Source organism: Dermacentor silvarum, chromosome 6 (genome assembly GCF_013339745.2).
Source record: "Dermacentor silvarum isolate Dsil-2018 chromosome 6, BIME_Dsil_1.4, whole genome shotgun sequence".
NCBI lineage: Eukaryota > Metazoa > Arthropoda > Arachnida > Ixodida > Ixodidae > Dermacentor > Dermacentor silvarum.
In genome coordinates this window covers 63,671,978-63,690,644 of record NC_051159.1, presented here as the reverse complement: position 1 = coordinate 63,690,644, position 18,667 = coordinate 63,671,978, and the positions used below count along the sequence as shown (strand labels likewise).

The 18,667-nt window shown below is 47.2% G+C and overlaps 1 protein-coding gene across 1 annotated transcript in view; it reads right to left on the bottom strand.

Annotated features, from left to right (window-relative positions):
• LOC119455534 (uncharacterized) overlaps positions 1-18,667 on the bottom strand; it is a 189,190-nt gene that overhangs the window by 108,619 nt on the left and 61,904 nt on the right. Inside the window, exon 2 of the mRNA XM_049669029.1 lies at positions 4,880-4,937. The gene's annotated coding sequence lies outside the window, so the exon portion shown is untranslated. The remainder of the gene's footprint in view (positions 1-4,879; positions 4,938-18,667) is intronic.

Genomic DNA, 18,667 nt, shown 5'->3' with positions numbered 1-18,667 from the left:
GATTCACCGCACTTAAAGACGGGTTGACGCTTTATCTTTTGTTGTCTCCTTATAGTCTCGTGTTTTATTATTATTATTATTATTATTATTATTATTATTATTATTATTATTATTATTATTATTATTATTATTATTATTATTATTATTATTATTATTGACTGGCTAACTGTAATCTGTTTCTCCTTTCAAAATCGATTGTGCGTGAAAGTGCATTTTCTTTTTTTTCATCGCTGCGGACATTTTCGTAAAGCGTGCTTTGTGCTTTGCCACAGAGAACTGCACCAGAGCTAGCTTTAACGCGAAAACTCGGCCGACGGTATTTCTCAGGAATACGGCCATGAATATCCGCCGCTTGCAAGATTTATCAATTCTGTATTCTTGCGTTCTTTATTATGAAAAGTGTCGTGTGGCTGCCTTTGGAATTGGAATCGTAACGTTCGTCGTCGTCAACGTGATAATCATTAGCAGCAGCACATTTATGCTCACTGGCAGGACGGAGGCCTCTCCCAGCGATCTCCAATTACCTCTCTATGGAGCTCGGTGGTTGCATCTTATGCGTACAAACGCCAAGGGAAGGCAAGCCAGTCGAAGAACGGCAGAGAATTATGTGGTGCGATGTGATGAAAGTACGGCTGACATTAAATCGCCTCACCTGGCAGAAATGACTTTTCCGGAGGAAATCGCTACGCGCTTTCGGCACAGCCGTAGCCGTGCTTTGCCGACGAACGGTTTGGGGAGCATGCATTGTAGGAGAATCTATAGACAAAATGAAGTACGGTAACATCCTCGGGCACCAGGGCCGAATGGATGATTCTTCACTGGCAGAATGGTATCTCTCGGGGATTAAGCATTGCACGATGCAGGCCGTAAAAAATAAGGGCGCGTACCTTAGCAAGATTGCGCTGTTCTTACGTGATCATCCCTGCAACTAAATGAAATGCAAGTATGTGTAAGTTGACGCTTTGTTTTTCTGCAGTTCACTGTTTATATCTAACTGGGAAAGCTGTTCATTAGGTGACCAATAAAACGATTTGAACTAACTTCTCACCGTGCTAGCAAAAAAAAATAGTTAAGTACACGCACTGCAATTATTTTTGATCTGATCAATTATTGTACAAAAGAGTTTTTAAGACAGCGAGATTTTCAAGGAATACTTACCAGTCAAGAAGTCGTCCGTAAGACAGCGAGTAAACGATTGGTTATAGAACCTTAAACCAGACCGAACCACTAATCTCAACTTGCGGTATAGGTGTGCCCGTGACCTCTCTTATGTTAGATTTAAGATCGCCCTAATCAAAATAAAGCAGTATAATCTAAACGTTTCAATAAATACCTAGAGCGGTCTTGGTTTTCATAACACACGACACTTTGCGTAATATTTTCACCTGGCCTGATTTTCGATCAGGACGCAGATACATACTGAGCTTAGTTTACATAATACACACTACAGTTGGAAATCTCATTAAAATAAATTTATAAAAATTTATTCGCTACGTTCCTAATGAATTAAAACACATCTGCTCATCGCACGCATTATAAATGCGAATGCCGCGCGGCCAAGCTTCTTTCTTTAGCCGTTCGGTAAGTAGCCTCACGGCCCCTTCTTAATCATGCATGCGAAGCACACGTAGAAATCGAACTTCCTCAATTACCCACCGCACAACCATCACACTAAAAGACTACTATGATGCTAAGTCTGTTCAAAAAAACAACTCCCCCCTCGCCTCCCTTTCTTTCAACCTCATTCTAACAGCACCGTGCAGAAGGCAGACGTCCACCATGTCATCAAATTGTTTCATCACAGCCAATAACTGCACCTGTCGGGCAATTCATCACCGCAATGCTCGATACGAATGGAGAATTAGTGAAGCCAGGCCACGAGGCTGCGCTTCTGCGGCCGCTGTTACTGTTATTGATAAATCGGTGGGCACCATTAAAAGCGCCTAATGTTGGCTGTCCCGAAGAAAATGCGTCGTCAAAACGCTCTGTAGTATCGGAGCTGCCAAGCGACGACTGTGGGCAGCTTCGTCGGCCTTGACCTCGATGCAGCAGAGAGCACGAGCGTGCGTGTGCGCCTCCTCCCTCGTTCTATTATTCGCTGCCGATTGATTAGATGCGACGGACTTCATCCAAGCAGCCCGACCGCTTCGCGAGAACTAGGGGGGACTTGTACGCTACAGCGATGGGCAATGGAGGTCCCGTACGAGTGGCGTAAGCGTCGCAATGCGTGCCGTTCTGTGCGGAGCGTCGGCGACATCGGCTACTGCCCGTGTCGATAGAAGAGAAGGCGACATGTGACACATCTGCAGTAGCAACAACTTGATTTGGGATAGTTGGTTCTTGTTGACTATAACTTAAAGCAGCGCGAAGGGACGAAGACACGAAGGAGAAAACAACCTCACCGCTCGTCGTCCATTCATCTATCCTCCATTATTTGCGCCTCATCCATCTGGTAGGGGTGCCAGAGCACGTGGGACTCGCTTTAAACGAGTCAGCAGACGCACTGGCAGCGGCATCGTTTTAACTTAAAGGCCCGGTACTGAGGATCCTAAAACCTTCGTCACACATTACAGCGGCAAGGTTTAAAAAAGTTCTGTCCAAGAAGAACATGCCTAAACCATGCGTATTAAATAACACCTATATTCAGCACCTTAGGTTTTCTTGGCACAGCAGATGGTGTCCAACAAGAAAAATTTCAGTTTCATTCACGCGAATGCGTTGCCGAATACCAAGGCTCGATTTTTATTCCCATAGGTCTGGTGTGACACCTCCCCCTCAGTGTTTTAGTGTGATGATTCCGAAAATATGAATAATTTCTTTCTAGAGTGTAGTAGGTTCACTGAGCGTAAAAAATAACTTCTGGAAGGTCCCCTCCGCCAACTTGAATTAGCCATTACGTTACCTGTCATACATTCTCTGGGGGCGTCGGCACTAGGACACTGCAATAGGAACGTATGTGATGCTATATTTAATTTTGTAAGGGAAACAAGGAGACTTCCGTGTTAATTTTATTGCTTTATTTTCCTCAACAAGAAAAGAAAAATATAAACTTCAAATTTAATGATACTTTAACAAGAAAATTGACATTAACGATTAGAATTCATTTATTATCTCATTCCTAAATAAGAAAATCCTATTTAAGCATTCTTCCCTTTTCTACCAACTGCCGCCCGATTTATGGCCAGTCCTCCGTTGTGGGTTGTGCTATACATATAGGCACCAAAGTAAACCAAACCTGTTCTGCTTATTTTATTTTCCCTGTCCTCGTTCGTTCACGCTGCTCGAAGTTAACATTCGGCAAATCTGCGTTCACAATGGACCGCATTAATGTAACTGGTAACCTTTCGGCAACAATGTTCTGTCTGGTATACGTGCTTAGGCGTGATAAATAATTGTTTGGTTTCAAAACATAGATGCGGTAGACAGAGACTAAAATCCAAGAAGCAGGGTGGTATTCAAGTACAAATACAAAACTCACGATTAAGGTTTGTGTTCAGCTCGAGGGAATACTGTACTTTCAAAAGCACTGGTGCAAGCATAGTAGAAGAGCTTGCTTAATTCTTTCCGCAACCTCTTCGTTTTGAATAAAATCCCCCAAACTTACCAATTTGTTTATGACTAACTCATTATAAACAGATTTCATTATTCTAATATGAGCAGTTATTTTTTTGTTACTAATAAATCTGCGTGCAGGAACAATTAGCATCACGGGTGATGCCCGCTACTTCATTCTTATACAAACAGTACACAGCAAACATATTGCGGCTCAAACAAACAAAACAGCAAACAAGACAGAAACGATGCATAGCAAAGATAGGCCGGCCCTGGCAAACACACACACAACCGAGGTAAAATAATATAAAATTCATCATCATCATCATCAGCAGCAGCAGCAGCAGAAACAGCAGCCTATTTTTAACGTCCACTGCAGGATGAAAGCCTCTTCCTGCGGTCTCCAATTACCCCTGTCTTGCGCTAGCTGATTCCAACTTGCGCTTGCACATTTCCTAATTTCATCACCCCGCAAAGATTTCTGCTGTCCTGGACTGCGCTTCCCCTCCCTTGGCATCCATTCTGTAACTCTAATGGTCCGCCAGGTCTGCGCCATTATTTTCTCTTAATGTCTACTAGAATATCTGCTATCCCCGTTTGCTGTATGTTCCACACTGTTCTCTTCCTGGCTCTTAACGTTACGCCTAACATTTCTCGTTACAGCTTCTTCGTTAACCTCCAAGTTTCTGCACCATGTGTTAGTACCCGTAGAATGCAATTATAGAGACCGAGGTTAGGCCCACTATAACAATGCGTGATTCGGCGAGCGAGAGAACAAGGAACCGGTAAGGCCGATGGCAGAAGCATAAGAGACTACATTTTATTAGACGATGGCCGCTAGAGCAATGATTGTACACTTTTCTTTTCCACGACAGTGGTAAGCTCCCAGTCAAGATTTGGCAATTTGTTCGTTTGACAATCATTTGTTGTACTTGGAAACTATTTTACGCGCTAGCGCGAAAGACCACTTTTATGCCTTTTTATCTAAGAGACTTTGCAGTAAGCGTGAAATATGAGTTACGGGGTTAGCGTTTGACTCGTTAGGTGAATGCACTGTTGGGCCAGCGGCTAAACTATCCGTTTGTCACGCGATTTCGGCACGAGAGAAAAAGAAGCCTTCCTGTGAGGCTAGCAAACAAAAAAAAGCGAGTAAACCCTACGAAAAAGTTTCAAGGCCCTTTTAACGGTGGTAGGCGCTCTGTTCGCCTTTATTATTGCTGTTTAGTGCTCTTGTTGCTGGCAATTATCTTGAAACTGTCTCATGTTTTACGTTCGCGTGTCAGTGCTACAATACTGGAGCGCATGTTTTCGGGAGCAGCTGGCTTACCTGTGCGAGCAAGCCCCGGTTGCGTGCCACTGGATCCTCCTCTCTTTTAGTGGCGAACCTGTAAATGCAAGAAGAAAGAACAGTGAGAAAGATTGTTTGGGGGCGACAAGCGATCGGAAATCTTGCCATTGGTTACCAAGTGCTCCAAGATAACAAGCCTTACTAAAGACATTGTTGAAAAGTGATAAATTGATTGATAAAGCATTATACTCCCAAAAATTGACGTGGGAGCAATGGGACTAGTTTCGGATCCCACCTTTGTGCAGAACTGGTAATCCCTACACTGTCCACCCACAACTGAAGTTCTTTCACCACAGAAAACACTCTGTACTGTAGAAACAAAATGTCGGCATATAAAACTCCTGATTAAAAGAACAGATTGATTTGTAGGAACCACAATGAACACGCATTTCAAGCGCGAAATCAAATAGAGGAGCAGCTAAATGTAATCGGAACATGCGACACGTTGCAGAACTAAAGTCCCGATATAAGAAAAGTACCGCCATCCTTTGATAAACGCCGCTTCTCTCTCTCCCGCATCTCCGATTGGACGATGATAGCGCGCGCTTTTCATTTCTTTATATTTTCTTTTTTTCCGCCTCAGAGCCATGTTGAAAGCCCTCTGCGCAGCCGCAGTCGCCGGCGGCGGCGGCGGCGGCGGCGGCACGCGCCCGGCCTGAAAGCTTCAACGTGGACTCTCTAGGTGCGCCACCGTCGACTTGGCTTTCGCAAGCAAAAAGTAAAGAAAAAAAGCAAGCGCTTTAGGAGAGGAGGCGGCGGAGGAAAGAGTAGATGGCGGTACTTTTCTTATATAGGGACATTATGCAGAACTGCACCAGAGTGCCCCCTAGCAGCTTCGGGAAGAAACTAAACAGTGGATCAGGCCCGGCGCAGGCCGGGGATGACAGCCACTTCGTACCTTCAAATATGTTTTATTTATTCATAGGTCGTAGCATCGTTCGCAGATTGCGTGTCTGACACATGTGAACTGCAGAAACAGCTATGCTATCTGTGCGATCATGGTAGCAAGTGTTCAGCCGCAGAAGCTGCAGATGATGCGACGATCCACGAATAAATACACAGATCTAGATGCGTGAACTAGCTATCAGCGACGGCCTGCGCGCATGCGTGATGCAATTTGCAGAGTCTCCCCGAGGCTGCTAGATTTCACTGGGATGCAGTTCAGCCTCAGCGCCGGTGGTCGAATCAAATTTGTCCATAGCTGTACATGTGTGTACACAGACAGGCACTGTCTTGCAAGTGCCACTAATTGGACGAAAGAGAGAAGTTATACGTGCTCAAGAAAAACCGCATTACTATACTAAGAAGGCCAGGCTCCAACTCTATAACGCAGTGTTCCTGGGTCTCCTGCGCTACAGCTAGTCTGTACTGGGTGCGACTGGTAGGTCCAACCTCCGTGCCATCTAATATGTGCTAGCCCAACCTCTGCCAAAATCTCTTGGCCTTCCCAGGTGTGCATTCATGGCAGCAACAACAGCCATCGCGCATGACCGCCTCATCAATGCCTACATTGAAGCCGTAGCTTTCAGGTTGCACAATCAGGCACTTCGCCCGACTTCCATCGCATCATCTCGCCTCCTTTCCTGCCGCTAGACCTCGTTCAGTGCTTAGGAGCATTATCGCCACCAACCATGAACTTTACCGTCGAATTTCACGCCTGCAGCATGACCACCTCTACCGCTGTGGTGCCTGCATCCGCTCCTAGCCCTTCTTGTCATTGCCGGCATCAAAACGAAAACGATGATGTCATCCTTCGCCCTCAAACAAACCATACTTTTATTCCTGCATGAAAAGCGTAGTGAACGCCTCCACATTTACACGGACGGTACCTATTCCACCGAAAGTTCAGCTGGAGCAGTGATAATTCCCGCGAAACCCATCATCCAAATCAAGACGTCTCACATTGCATCATCGACGGCTTCATAACTTCAAGCTAACCGTCCTGCTGTGGAGTTAATTGTCCACGTATCATCACAGTCATTGCCCATCTTTTGGGACCGAAAGGGAGCTCTCCTGTTTCTGCTGTCCTCTTTTAATAAAGGTCCTAATGAGCAGTTAGTCGCAGACATCCGACTAATTAACCACCACGCAATCGACAACGGGCACTCCGGACAAAGGGCACTTCGGGTCACTCCGGAATTTCTGCTAATGACAGTGCGGATGACGTTGCCCGATTGGCCCACTATGGTGTCCACTTATAGTATATCAATACCACTGTCTAGAACAGATGCAGCCACAAGGCTTTACTCACTCACGTGCGAGCTTACAGTGACTTAGTGGAACAGGAGTGAATTTATCAACGGATGTCTCCACAGTCTAGATCCGCGTCTGCAACTCCGTCTTACAACAGATACACCACAAGCGGAACCAACACTTCTGTACCGCCTGTGGCTCGGCGTGGCATTCACGAAGGCCTATTCCTTGCGCACTGGAATTACCGACAGCCCTGCTTGCGATAACTGTAGCTGCAAGAAAACGATCAAGCACATCCTCTTTGACTGTCCTCGTTACAGTGTGGCAAGAAAGGGTCCACGACCACGCTCGAGAAACTGGACGATCGCGCCTTGACGGAAGAAAAAGTTCTACGACATTGGTCCAGGCGGGTTCTGGCACTCAAGTCCTTAAATGCTCTGCTAAGGTTCTTAAGGACTTATGAATTGTGCGACCGACATTGATAGTTCCAGCATGTCGCATCCCGTTTGTGTGAATTTTTTCTCGGTTTATTTTTTTATTATTTCTATCACCTTTTATCCCCTTCAGGCCTTTCGCCAGCCCAGGATAGCCAGCCGGTACTTACAGTGGCTAACCTCCCTGTCTTTCGCTCTTTTTTTCTTCTTATCCTCCTTTAGGTTTATCGTCACTCAATTCGTTATCTACTAAGCGATCATTGGAGCAAGTCTATAGCACCGTGGTCTATAGCAAAGACTATATCATGTGACCATAGGCTGTCTAAAGACAAACGTTTTGTAGCGCAACATGGCAGTTTTATTGTTATTCGCAATTAATACGAAATCCGCAATTACGCGTCTGGGCGTAAGATTATATCTGAACAAAGTACAGATTCTATTGAGCTGCTGTTTGCAACTGCGCCTACAGAAACGCATTGACGCACTATGAAATGGGCAATATATAAATTGAAATAAATAGAAGAAGGTAAATAAAAAAAGGAAGTCGGACATATCTCATTTTGTCACTACCTTATTTTGCAGAGCTCGGTAATCCTAACCATGTGTCATAAACAATATTACGTTATTGCTGATGATATTCTGATATCAACCATTATTCCAGTGTCACCAACTCTACAACCCCACTTAAAGAGTTAAATCTTTATTTCGATGGGCCATGTGACGTGAAATAGCGCATTAAATTAACTCCTCACGCAGTCGTCAATGCCCGGGAAGGCATAAGCATTCGAAAGCAAACGTTACGATCTCGAAGGGAGCAGGCAAATGCTTCAGGCAATGAAAATCGCTCAAGCGTGACCAGTCATAGAATAAATAGCCCGGTGCCACTGTGCCCGCGATTCTATCGAAGCCATCTGCACCGGGAGGCCTCAGTCTCGAAGACTCTCTCTCCCTCTTTCAGCTCTCTCACGCACGTGCCCCTCGTCTTCTGGGCAAATGAAAATCGTCCGTGAATCGGAAGCAATTCCTCCGATTGATTGAGCGAGTGATAGAATTTTGCGCACAGGAGGAACGGAGAGCCGATGGCCGCGATGAGCCGGGCACGCTCGAAAGCTCTCATCGCCAGTCGAGGCACGTACAAAGAATACGCTCCACCTTCTTTTATTTCTTCCTTTTTCTTTCTCTCTCTGCCTTTCTAACAGCCTTCGTCAAGGCCCCCTTGAGAGACAACCGTTGTGATTGCAGAGACATAAGGACCGACTTCTGTGTAGCCATTGGGCCTTCCTCCCACGTGCTCTTTCGATCTCGGTTCTTTGATTGTTTTACACTTTTTTTTTACTTCTCCAGCAATTCTTCAGTATTTCCTCAGTATCCTCCTCCGCGTGGGCCAGATTTCAGTTAGAGTGGGCCTGCACGCTTCTCAGAGTCTGTCTGACGTTTGAGTGCGTCGCTGAATCTGCGAGCGAGTCATTCGACGACAGGTGAGAGGAGCGTCGTTTAGTCGGAGCAAGATGCGAGCACAATGCGTCCTCTCCTCAGGTGGGCTTCGTGTTCGCTCGAAGTCAGCACCGCGCGTTGCTGCCTTAAGTGTAAAAGCGGACTTCTCACCATGGTCTCTCGTGGCGTACTTACAAACCCTTTACGCCGTGCGTGCACCGCTCGATGAGACCACGAAAACAGCACTTCTCTTAGGCCACATAGTCGCGTGAGGTGACCCTGAACGGTATAAACACTATCTGTAAGGAGTGGGCATGCATGAATATTGCACGTTGTAAACAGGCAATGTAATAGAAGGAATGAGTTTGCGATGGAAGTCGAATGAGCATACTTCCCGGTTCGATCTAAATGCATTTCCATGATCTCCACTGTAAGGTCAACAAAAGCGTCACCTAATGACGTTGACGTACATGAGTGCGGAGGTGACTCTATCAAATTGTAATCTTATCGTATGGCCATATTGTTCCCATCGGACAAATATGACAGTTTTGGATGCCAATTGTCACTTCTCACAGCAAACTTAATCACTGTTGCAGACATTCAGTCAGGGAAAGCTTGCAAACACGTCATTTTATAACGCTTCGCCACGTCTAGCGTCATCCGGCGCATCAGTGGACTGGATGGACTTCGTATCTGCTACTATGTTCCTCCTCTATTTGATATCCTAGTTCTGCCTCGTGACAGTCGTCACTGCTCTTACAAAATAGTTTGTGGCCCCTAACCCGCACCGGGCGCCCATTGCCTACAAGGCCAAGAAATCTTCCCACATACGGCTTTCGTCGTATAGTGTAAAGGTTCTCTTCACGTGCGCGCTTCTTTCTTAAACCCCATATCCCAACGTTCTGGAAAGAAATTTCGAGATCCTAACATGATTTTGAAACTGATTGCGTAAAGAAAGTATCACCAAATAAAATAGGGTAAGAATGAAGCGAGGTTCTGAGAATCCAACGAGGTTCTCGACTCGCGCAATCGCACTTCTGGGGTCCAGAGGGTATTGCGCAACTAAACGACCGAATTCCGAACTGGAATTTTGGCTTCTCTATTTACTTTTTGCAACATCCCATATGCAACATGCGGCTTCACTGGGACATTGGCGACCGCTATACCTATTGAACCATAGACATCCCTACACGGCTACGAGTGGAGACGCTCATTCGTCAACAATAAACAAATGTATAATAAAATCCTCCTGATAATCATGGCATGCTCCTCCCGCACTTTATTCAAAGTGAAATATGCTTATCATGGCGCAATGATCTAAGAGCCAGTGAAGTACAGCATTGTGCTCCTGTCCACATGCACCGTTATGCAGATCGCTGATGTTTGCAACGACCCGCCGCTGAGGCTTAGCGGCTGTGGTGTTGTGTCGCTAAGCACAGAGGTCGGGGGATCGAATCCCAGTCGCCGCGACCGCATTTCGATGGGTACGAAATGCAAAAACGCCCGTGTCCCATGCATTGGGTGTACGTTAAAGATCCCCTGGTGGTCAATATTAATCCGGAGTCCCCCACTACGGCGTGCCTCGTAACCCACAATCGTGGTTATGCCACGTAAAACCCCAGAATTCAGTACAATCCAATGTTTGTAACTCTGTAGTGAGATGAAGCGTCGCTGTTTTTAAATCGCTATATTTTGCGCGCGTTTCCTTAGCATGGCCACATGGGGCCCTACGAAACGGACATAGGTATACGGAATATCGCATTTCAAGAACTAGAAAGTTAACCAGACTAATTCAATAACCAGACAACTGTAGTCGTAGGTCCTTGAACGTGGCTGACACTGGCCTGTATAAAATTCCACGTTTCGCAAGCTTCCATGAATTCTCTTAAAGCGAATATATTAATAACCACCACATTACGAAGGTGGCAGGCTCACTTCTGTCTTCTTGATTAGGACACCCTGGCGCCTCACTGCACAATAAAGCTATGCGCCCCTGAGCCCGGTGGCATAGGCAGTGGCCGACGAGCGCATACGCCTGGGATCAGACAGCAGTATAGGGACAGAAACACATCGAAACAGCAAGCGAAATTACCAAACGCACATAAGAGGGCTCAGAGAAAGGCTCCGAGTCAAGAGGGGGCGAAGAGTCACGAAAAGAACTAGAAAAACAAAAGCACACAGCTGGGATGCTAGCCGCCGGCGCTACATGATGGTTCCCCACGGTGCCGTACGGCTGATCTGGCACGGTTCGTGCGTTTAAGCGTCCCCCAGGACCTGCAGCTTCCGGTCGCCACGGAATCTCTCTCGCACGGTGACGCCAGTAGAAACGTCTCAACGGAAACGGGAGCCAGTGTATCTGATTTATGCATAGTCGCTGCGGCATCACCACGACGGCAGGCAGTTACGAACGCCGCCGAACATTGCACCCTTCTGCTAGCCGCAACCCATTTGGGTTTGCCGGCGCGTGTGGTGTTGCAAACGGGAGCGGGCGTTGCGTGGAAACAGCGCTTTCACGGACACGGCTGTGCGGCGTTCGGAAGCAGGTATTATAGCCCGTTCTGGCTGGGCTGTGATGGTGGCAGGTCGTTAGTGCGATCCGCCAGCTGATGCTACGGAGGGAGGGGCAGGATACCTGCGCAATGAGCGCGCCGAGCGGCTTTTTTGGGGGCATCAGGCTGATTGCATTGCCGTATAGTCGCCTCGACTGGCTGCCTGCGAGCGGTTTCGAGAGAGATTAACCTATTCCGCTTGAACTATACGTCGACAAAGTTGCACATGTCGAACCCTTGAATGGATGGTTCGCTGCTCCATCCCAACCAGAGGAAAGAGGTGGTGTTCCAATGTTCCCGAGTTTCACCGAGACTTCTGGTTACTTTCCAACTACCAACCCCTTTCTTGAACAGCGGCTTTACTTCACGCCTAATTTAGCATTTGACTACTCTAGTCATTGAGTTTATGCGGTTCAAGAGCGGAGAATGTGCCACCGAGCTAACAGTCTTACATTCTGTAGGCTATAACTGCGGTGAACTCCTGCTATTACCGTCTGCGTGGCGGTGGGCCTAGAGCGCGTTATCCAGTATCGATAGTGCGTTAACCAGCATCGTTAATATCGTCTCGAGCGTTCACGCTGAGGCGTGCTTCTGATATGCGATATGCCGAAACTATTTATTAAAGCGAAGCTTTCTTTGCCTGTTCTCCCGACTTTACGGGCGCTGCTGCTGTGGTGGCCTGGCCGCGCGTGCCGCTGGGTTTCTTGCAACACCACCAGATGGGGCTCGCCTCCGCGCATCCCGGCCGGCGCCGCCACGGCAGCGTTTCAGAGCTTGCGCGTATGGCGCGTGCTGTGCTTGCTTTCCTATGCGACCAAAATGCAGGTGCTGGGCTAGCTGTGCAAGTCACGTGCTAGGCTGTGATAGTGCAAACATTACAATCGTCCACAGCCTGAAGAGAGCGCTTGGAGCTGGCGTCTCAACAGCGTGCGGGCCACGTATGCAGGTGGAGCACGTAAACACGCGCCAGCAAAAAGGCTCCAAAGCGTGCACTCAGCGTCGAGGACACCCAGGCCCGAAATACGCGTCGCACGGAGCAGGAGCGTCTTCGCTAGGCAGCGAAACGTGGTTCAGACCGCGAATGTATGCTGGCTCGAAGACGTGAGGCAAGGCAACGACGCGTGGCGGCCATGAAAGACGACGAACGTCGTGAACACCACGACCAGAAGCCACAAGAACAACAATAATTTGCGTCAATTAAAGCAAACAGCATACGAAGCTTCGCTTACATCGATACTCGTGGGACTCGCATATTTTTCTTTTTAAGTATATAAATAAAAGCGGAAACCTTAGTGCCGTCTCCGCTATTTGTGCTTAATCTTCGACCTGAATGACGTTTTCAGTGAATATAGTAACAGTAACCAGGACAAGCCGCATAAAGAGGGCCCCCACTCGTAAGAAGGCTCCCGTATGGGACTTCTATAGGAGCCTTACTTTCCATGGGAACCTATTTCTATGGGAGCCGAAACGCCTTGTATATTTGTTTGTTTGCTTGCTTGTTTGTTTGCGTGTAGTTGTCATCCGTTTTTACCTATAACAATGATTAATTACAACCAGACGAGCTTACGCCAAACCCTTGATTTAAGCGTTCATGTGCTTCATATATTAAGCTTGAGCGACTGTGATGCATAGGAATCTCGGCACGTTTAAACCATCGCCGCAGTAGGTGGTCACGCCATTTGAGCATCTTAAAAAGGCTGGGGGTTAAGGCACGAATTCGGCCGACTCGGGGTTTCACTCACGCGTTGATTCATGGCCTGGCACTTCTTTCTCGTACGCCGATTTTTTGTGGGTTGTAACGCGTCAATAGAGGAAACGAATTTTGCACTTTATTTGGCTGCGGATAGACTTTATATCTCATGAGTTGTACTGCTATTGCTTTGTCCAAGCGTCACTTTTTGCATGTTACTGGTCGATAAACTTATCATTACACGACACTGCTTCCGAGACAGTCTAAGATTGACAAATATGGAGTTGTCACACTGTAAAAGCATGCGCACCAATCGAACCTATTCTCTCCCTACCAGACTAATATTCCACTTCCCTCAACGTCTTCAGATAATGCTAAGCATCTTTTGTGTGTATTGGTGTGTGCGACACAAACTCAGCTTCTCTCGGGAGCTTCGCGAGAAACCGATACACCTTTACTCCTCAAGGACCACCAATCCCTGCGGTAATAGCGTGCCATCGAGACCCTCTACAATCCACTTCATGTAAAGAGCCCGTCAATCTTAAGCCAGCCCAGACACAACACAACAAACACTTAAGCACATTGTCACCCGACTAGGTGTCGGAACGCGCTCAACGGTGATCTGGATATTGCAGTGTTCAGCCTTCACTGTGTACTTTTAACCGATATTGTACGGTTACGATGTAACAAGAGCCCATCCTTGCTTCATAGACCTGCGCTCACACGAAGCTGGTGCGGCGAAGGAAAAACTAAAAGAAAATTCTCTATGAGTGCCAGTTTCAGAAGTCGCTGGAAATATTGTAACCGCTCCACGTTAGGTCTCAACTCCAAAGCCTCACCGGTGAGAATGTCAGAAATTTTATTGATAAAACCTGCCTACATGTGACGCAGTCTACCAAAATTCCTTCCATGCTGGCTCCACAACTGTCTGAGAATGGGATCTGAAAAAAGTTGTGTAAACAGGAAAATATTATAAAAGATCGAGCTACATAGAGGAGGTAAAATCCCAGAACAGCAATAACGTTCATCAGGCATGGCCTTCAGAATGAATATATATTATGGCGCGCAGCTAATACTTGCAGCCATGATTTTATTATTGCAGAAAACTTCCACATAAGTCGAAGCCAAGCAGGAAAACAGCTTCAGCCGTTAGCTGTGACACCGAGGTTAGGCTTAGGTGTTCTTGCATAACTTGTTCTCTAAAATATGGTATAGACAGCATAGTCATGTTATGAAGTTAGTGTGACCTTTTGGTTCACTGTAATATAGTCACACTAAATCCAAGACTGGCGCTTTCGTTCACTTCCATTAAAATCCCAATTTTGAGTCCCATTACTTTGGAGCTGGCCATTGGTGCCCTTTCGCGATCACATTCGCCACGAGGCGCAACCGCATTTCGATGGGGACGAAGTTCAATACTGTTCGTGAAATTACATTTCGGGGCACGTTACAGAAGTCCAGGAGGTCAAAACTATTCCGGAGTCCACCAATACGGCGCACCTCCTAATAAGATCGTAGTTTGGGCACGTAAACCCCCAGAATTATTTTAGCTTTGCGATAAGTGGGATATTAGGTTTTAAAAGACATGCCTGACCGTAGACGTCTTTATCGCTACTCTTGCTTGCTCATGACATTTACTAGCCTTTAAGTGACATGGAGACAAGCTTCGAGGAAATACCCGAGTCGAATACAGAGGTAGTGTAATAGAGCGAGATTTACGTTCACTGTTTGATAGTTGCGCCTTTAGAAATACCCCCGTAGGTTTGTGTCCTTGGATTCTCTCGCCATCCTTCATCCCATCTTTTCTTTGCCTCTGCCCTCTCCCGCAGCGAATCTACAACAAGGCTAGAGCCTCCTAACGGCAGCTGACATCTCTAACTTCCTCTAAAAAGAATCAGTTTATTTGAAATATCACTACTGAAAAATATATGGGAAGTCGCGTTAGATCTTCGTACATGATCATATCCTTTATAAGCGCCATTCGTGGTGCAATTGGACCTTCGCGCCTCCTTTTCCTTTCCGTCTATAGAATGTTTTTCCCCGCAGTCAACGGAAAAGTTCTACAAGAGATTTCAGTTATGAATAATTGAATCAAACTTTTTTACCGCTGTTGCAATACGGCTAATCAGATGAGTGAGCCCTCGGGTTATCATGTCAGGAGATCAGCTGGCTAACATGTCCAGCGTATCATTAAACTCCACCTGTCTCGGTTAAACGAACACAAGACTGTTCATAGTAAGGAGCCAGTAAATGGCACAGGCGCTGTATGCTGAATGTTTCCTCTGATTGCCTGCCAAGTCAGGAATTAACCCACCGTCAAAGCCCCCAAAAATTGGCTTAGATTTTGCGGAGCTTGGGCTCGTGGCTCGTAATCCAGTGTCTTAGTTTGTTAAACCAGATATCAGGATTTATTAAATTTTTGACATCGTCGAATAGATCACTTCGAACAATACAAAAAAAAAAACTACCTTGAACAAGCTAATGAGAGAACTTTCTTACGCTCAATATGTCCTAGAAACGTTTGCCCGCCCGAAGAAGGGATCAATACTCCCAGCGGCGGGTGAGCGAGCGCGTTCGCCCACAGCTGCCTAGCAAGTCGGTTAGTGTTTCTCAACTTAGTCAATCGGCAGCACGTGGCTTAGCCCGCAGAACCAACAGTGTGAAGGCCGGTGCCCCTCCTGTGAAGGAGGAAAAAAAATGCTGCTTAGTTTTCCGCACACATGTCTGAGGCTCCGTTATATAGGGTTCCCTAGTGAAAAGGCTTTTGTCGTATACCTGAACCTCCCACCCACCTTTCCCCTTCCTCTTTCACCCCCCGTACTAATTCACAAGAAAGGGCTGTCTCCGCTTTCATGCACAGCACATTTCTCGCTGCGCCATTGTCACCGGAGCGTGCGTTCTCTGACGTCCAAAAGCTACCGCTCTCGTTTCTACGCGCTTGTGACGAACGAAAGCCTACGCGCGTCCCTTACCTGTCGTCTTCGGCTCTCATTGATTAATTGATTAGTCGTAAACTCCTTTCTCGTCTACATCAGAACAAAAGGGGTCTGGAACCGGACCACTGCTCCGTTTCAGAAGCATTAGAGGGAAGCAACGCCTTCGTTATACTTTTTTTTTTATTTCACTGCACATCTGAGTGAATGCACAAGTGTCCTCAGTCGTTCGCGTCGAGGACGCTGGTACCGTGCGCGCAAAAAAAAAAAAAAAAAAGGTAAGCCGATTGGCCTGCGCCGAAGCCGTTAATGGTCAGTTCCCTGCGTGGCTTTGTTTGCGCGCGTGTTTGCGAGTGCCGTGCGCCTCCCTGGCCATATATTCACGTGCGCGCACTGAAGCAATGGTCGGGAACTCGTGTCCCATTTCTTAACTGTCCGAGTCCGCCGTATGCGCCCCCCCCCCCCTCCCTCTTCTTTCCGGTCTGTCATCAACATTCGGGCTGTTTCCTCATTCCCCTCGTATCGGCTCCCTCCCATTGTCGGGCGCATCGCTTCGCTGGCAGAGCGTCCGCTTCGATTGTAGTACGCCTAGGGATAGCGCGCAGTACATAGCTCCGCGTTGTCGTCTCTTTCTTTGTGGCCGCCTATGGGACGGGGCCTTCTTCCTTGGGCAACGCGCGCCGATAAGACGGCATGCCTCCTGTTGGCACTCTTGCGCAAACAGTCACATTTAAGAAACGTCGGCTGTGTTTACTCGGTTCTGCCTGGAGCATCCGCTTCTTTGCAGACACGGCTAGATGTGCTTCATCGGCGTGGGCGTACCACTATTATAGACTCCAGCCTTAAGAAAAACTTTTCGGCCTTCCACCAGAATTTTGTGGAAAAGGTGACGCAGGTGGCACGAACCTACCATTCTCATTTTCTCGTTTCTCGTGAGACAATGTATATATATATATATATATATACAGGGTGTTTCAGCGAACACTTTCAAAAATTCTTAAAGGTTGCCTGTGGCAGATAGGACAATTCTAGTTAATGAGGTGGTCTACTCGAAGAGGCGGACATTACTTGGACAAAAAATTGAAATGCATAATAGAAAAATTAACCAAAATTCACTAATTAAGTTTTTAAATAATTACCTGATGGCCCATATTGCAATCTACAAAGTGTAGCCATGGAGTTCGCAAGGCGGATCCACTTGGAACGAATTCTCGGGATGACACCAGTTTAGAGATAATAATTCCCGAACTTTGCGGAGAAATGCATTGGCGTTCCAGTTAAGTTCTTAAGAAAACGTTGCTTTATGCATTGAAGCACAAAATTACCTGCGTGCGTGCGTGCGTGCGTGCGTGTGTGTGTGTGTGTGTGTGTGTGTGTGTGTGTGTGTGTGTGTGTGTGTGTGTGTGTGTGTGTGTGTGTGTGTGTGGTGTGTCCATGCATGCGTGCGTCCATGCGTGCGTGTGTGCGTGCGTGTGACGCGAGTAGGAGGTTGCTGATGGAAGCAAACATGGACGCCCGAACACTGCCTTTAATATTCGTCTTCCTCTTTCCCCACTAATGCACCGCACCGTCCTTGTGTGGTTCGTTACACACTTCCCCCTCCCCCCAGAGAGTCGAAGGTGCAGGGGCGGATGAATGGAAAGCATAAGAATGCGAAGTTAGTCCAATGTCTCAAGATCACTCTGTAACCCTTGCCAACTTCATAGAAAAGTGTAGCTGTCCGGTAACTTCTCGCATAGCTCTGGTGGACGAGCCTGACTGTTGCGCTCCGGACGACGTCTACATGGGCCGTATATAGCACGTGATCATGGATGCGATTACATGTTGAGCATTTAGCGTGAAGTAGTGAGTGAAGTTCAAGCGTCATGAAGTAGCACGATCTGTAGTTGGGCTTGAAGCTAGCGCATGTGGACCGAAGATTGCATGCTCTGAGCTGTCTTTGGCAGATTACTCTGACGAGAGAGGCATTATTTGCATGAAGTCGGCTCGTTTCTGGTGGTGGGACGTGTGCGTTTTCTGAAACGAGTACTCGTTGCACGAAGTTTTTAGGCGATGTTTCTACTGCGTCTTTATGCCAGAAGGTCGCACTTGCCCTTTTGGCCGTTGCTTGCGCTGTTTTCGCATTTGTCGTATTAGGTGCTGTCTTGATTGCTGGTGTTGAAGACTTCCTTGACGATGTACATTCCTAGGAAAACGACATACTGGCCGAGTTGTTCTTAGGTTCAGTTGGTTAGTCCTTAGATGTCTTTTTCTGTAATGCGTCTGCTTTTATTGCGATAGCAATTACATGGACACTTCAAGCGGATTTCTGCCGTCGACATCACCGTTGCCGTCGCCGTGAGGTTCCGTGTAAAGTCCAAGGGCGATAAAATCGCCGCCGCCCACCGTATGTGCGAGTGAAAGCGCGCAGGAGACGCGCGCTATCACGGTGAGCGAACGCACAGCGGAGAGCAAACGCGACTTCCGTCGCGCGAAACGCCATGGGGGTATGGAAGGGAGGGAGGGGGGGGGGGGCGACGCTGTGCTGTGGAACC